Source organism: Nicotiana sylvestris, chromosome 6, assembly GCF_000393655.2.
Source record: "Nicotiana sylvestris chromosome 6, ASM39365v2, whole genome shotgun sequence".
NCBI classification, from domain to species: Eukaryota; Viridiplantae; Streptophyta; class Magnoliopsida; order Solanales; family Solanaceae; genus Nicotiana; species Nicotiana sylvestris.
In genome coordinates this window covers 55,945,948-55,950,214 of record NC_091062.1, presented here as the reverse complement: position 1 = coordinate 55,950,214, position 4,267 = coordinate 55,945,948, and positions in this window count along the sequence as shown.

The following is a 4,267-nucleotide window of genomic DNA, read 5'->3' as shown; positions in this document are numbered from 1 at the left end:
GGGCAAGAAATAGATTAAAAATCTTTTTAAAAATTGGGAAAAATACTAAAACACTTGGACATACTTATATATGCATATGCATGCTATTTTGAAAGTATTTTGCATATAAAAATATACAGGGAAAAATTGGGTATCAACACGAGGCCGGCTTCAATAAGAAGAGAGACTAATTGTATGGGTAAAAATATGCCTTTAGGATATCCAGGTCAAAATAACACTAAGAGAAGGATCGGTAAACCATCATTTAAAGACAGTCATGAAGTCATATTAGCCGTGGTCGAGGAATCCGAGAAAGTCGTTATTGAAATACCGAGGTGGATCAAGGACAAGAAGTCTATGAGAGTCACAGTCAAGTCATCAATGAGGATCATAGTCGAATAGTCGAGGAGGGTCCTGATCAAAAATTGACAATAGAGTTGTTACAGCTAGTTTTCAGAATGGAATTAGGAAGGGAATATTCCAATGAATAATGCTTACCTTTGTACTATTAGGATTTTTCGAGAAAAGATCTCATATAAATAGAAGGAAGAGAGAGATGAAAAGCATGTGAAAATTGATTCTTGTAAGAAATACACTTTAACAAAAGATTTATTCTCTACTCAATACAGGACTTTACTTTTTGTTGATATTCTTGCCAGATCTGAGGGATCCTCGACTGATTGAAGATCTGTCACCCAATCATTGTAAGGTGAAAGGTTCCTTTGTTCCACCTTTTATTGCTTAAGTTATTCCTCTTAATTACGTGATTACCATCAAATGGACATTTATTGAATAAATTACGTATAGTTATTGTTCTTATCAATTATAAGGCATTTGTTGCAAGGAACTGCTATAATCTTCATAGATACTTTTCAACTACCTCTTTGATATCAGGATTTGAGGAAATTATCCTTAACTAAGATTAACCTCTATTTAATTAGAATTAATTAATTGAACCAAGGTTTATATTTTTTGGTCAAACATGTACATGATGATGAAATGTAATACAACAACAGAAGCAACATGCGAAAATAATGAAGCAGTAATCTAGATTATGGAAATAATGAGCCATAAATGAAAGAAGGGAGAGATGACTAGAATCTGATGGTTGGGACTCAATAAGATAGGCCCAGCGATTGAGAAGCGCGACTATCGGTGACTGGACTCTTCAGAAGGATATAACGAAGCTGGATTGGGTCTGAGTTCCTGAGGACTCAGCAGGCCCAAATCCATAAATGCCCAAAAAATAATAAAATAAAGTCATTAGAAGTAATCCCATGTTCTCAACATATTCAAAACATATATGACATGTACATAAATTAAGCAATTAGAACAAGAAAAGAATTTATACTGTGAAAAAATTATATTAATGTGGTGGTTCTACTTAGCAAATAATTCACATTGAAAACCTTTCGTTGTCATTAAATATTAAACCCCCAAAGAACTTAATTTGTCAACGAGTTAAGGGCTAAGGAGGAAATTTCGGTCAAGGTTGATGCTCCCTTTGAATCCCTTGACACTTCAAAGTTCTCAAGGGACTCAAGGCCCAGGGAAATACTTGTGTCGGGGGGGGGGGGGGGGGGCAGTCCAACCTAGAGTCAAACTCCACTCCCAAATACTCTTAAATACTAACAACATGTTTTCCTTACGGATTTAAATGCCTATGAGGCCCTTTCAATGTAAAATAAATGCTATAGCATTGCCTACCACAAAATATATACTTTCCCTTATAACATAATAACATATAGTCCATACTGAATTACCAAACAAATATATATCACATGAATTCTAAAGATCTGACTTTGAAACACATACAGGTGAGGAACAGAAGCATCATAAGCATATTACAAAAGTCTGAATTTAGAGCAGAGTAATATTCCAAGGAAAGGTAAAGCTATAAAACAACAACTCAACATGTACAGAGGTTTCTTGTGTGTGGCAAACCCAGTGTGAACTGACTGGTTTTTCTTTCAACACATACACAGGTTGATAATACTATCTTAACACTTTTAAAGATAGTCAGCAATAAAAATTCAGGAAACACAGTCATGACTAATCATTTTACAGAGGTTGTCAAAGACATCTAGGACATGATCAAGCCTTTCAATAAGTTTGCAAGTTCACGGATCAAAATATAGAATCCCTAAGGATCTCTACAGGATTATATCCCTAATAGTGTTGACTTCAAACAAATCATCATATTCAAATAGAATCAGCAGAGGTCCTTATAAGATCTTAGGGAGTCAGATTTTGGTTTTAAAATTAGCAATGGGGAAAGGACTGGAGCAGTTCTAGACAATGTATGAAATCAGGAACTAAGCAAGAACATGCAGTATTCAGTTAACTACATAAATACTTCAAATCAGTGACGATTCTATGTAAACATGGGAAACTTTACACATTTTGTAGAATTAGCTTAAGCATGACATGATGGGGAAGAGTCACAGATAAAGAAAAGATATTGCATTAGAACATGTTTAACTTATACTTAAGTCTAGGTTAGTACGTGAATATGAAAATGATCATGCTTTTGTTTTTACAAGTTATCAGTTGGTTATAGCATAGTAACTAGGTCCTTTTCAGGAAGGACAATCTTAAAAGATAAGATGCATGTCAGTTTTCAAAGATTAATGTTAACCCTAAAGGATTAGAGACTATAGGTATGATACCAAGCAAGTATGCAGTTGAAGATGTTGACTAATCAAGAAACAATTAAGTTTAGCCTAACAAATTATCAGTATTTATAACAAAGAAAAGAAACAGGATCATGATTGAGTTATGAGGAAAAATAACTTAGCCTTAACAGATATGTACAATAGGATCACTAGGAGAAGAGAAAAGAGTTTAATTCAAACAAGAGTAGGTCAACAGAAGCAACAACAACTAAACAAAATAAAAGACCATAGTTACTACTCAGAAACAATTTAACAAACACAAGTAGAGAGGGAAACATATAAACACTTAGGGGTCATTTGATTGGAATACGATTTATACCGGTATAAGTTATGCCAGTATAAGTTATAGTGTGATAAGTTATGCTGGAGTTAGTTATGCTGGGATTGTTGTTTATTCATTGTTTGGTATGATGTATTAAGAATGACAATTGCATAATTTCTAAAAAGAAGGTATAAGTTATACCAGTGCTAATTACCCCACCTTCTATAAGGTATAAGTTATCCTAGTGTTAAAATTAATACCAAGATAACTTATACCTGGTTTGCTAACCAAACATAGTATTAAGGTGGTATTAAATTTTTATACCACCCTTATACCTTCTTATACCTCATACCAAACGACCCCTTAGAGTTTATGCTTAAGGTTGAAGGATAAAATATATAAACTTAACACCTTTAGATTCGTTCAGTCATAATTATCAATTAATAAGCTCAACTTCAAGACTCACAAACTACATAAATGCAACAAATAAGGTTAAAAGTTACTGTAGATCAATGAAAGTGTTGAAGTTCATGTGAACATGAACATATAATAACTTAGCCATGTATACTGTTGGAAACTCAAGAACAAAGATTAGCAGGAATCAGTTAGTGGTTTAATCAATCATCGATTAAAGACTCAAGGCATGACAAATAATCACAAGTAGCCATTAAACTTAACAGAACATAAGTATTAACATACTGAACACCTTGATACAATTGTAATACTCAAAATATAACTAATATATTTGCAGTATTTGATAGAGATGAACAATAGAGATGAATGACAGATGTAATGACCTTTGTTAGAGAAGCAGACCAAACGAGAGTTCTTTTTAGTTGCTTAAGACCCTAGAAACCCCAAGTTTGAACCATCAACAGTATTCAACAAACAAAAGAAAGGAAACAGTAAGCAAACCTAAGGCTTTGAATCCTAAATTTCTTAGATGATTGAAATGTTTGTGTTTTTCTTTTGTGGTTCGTGATGTTAGATGAAAACATTAAAGCCCTATTTATTGTTCCATTAAGGCTCTAGGGTTTCAACATAACTCAAATTAGATAGTGGAAGATGACGATGAGCTGATGATGACAAAAGTAGAGGTAAAATCAGAGAACACAGAGGGAAAATAGTGATGAGTTTACCTGAGATAAGACAGGTCGACCATTGAGGACAAAAATCATCGGGTAAGAGCCCTAATGTATAGAGGTCGCTTCTCTTGACCTTTGGACCAAGAATAATAATGATAACCCCTGAGAAAATTTCCATCCATTCCACGATTTGAAATAACATAACAGAAAGCTAACGATTTGAACTTTCACCTCTGAGTCTAGGGTTAGGATTTGGGGATTTCAAA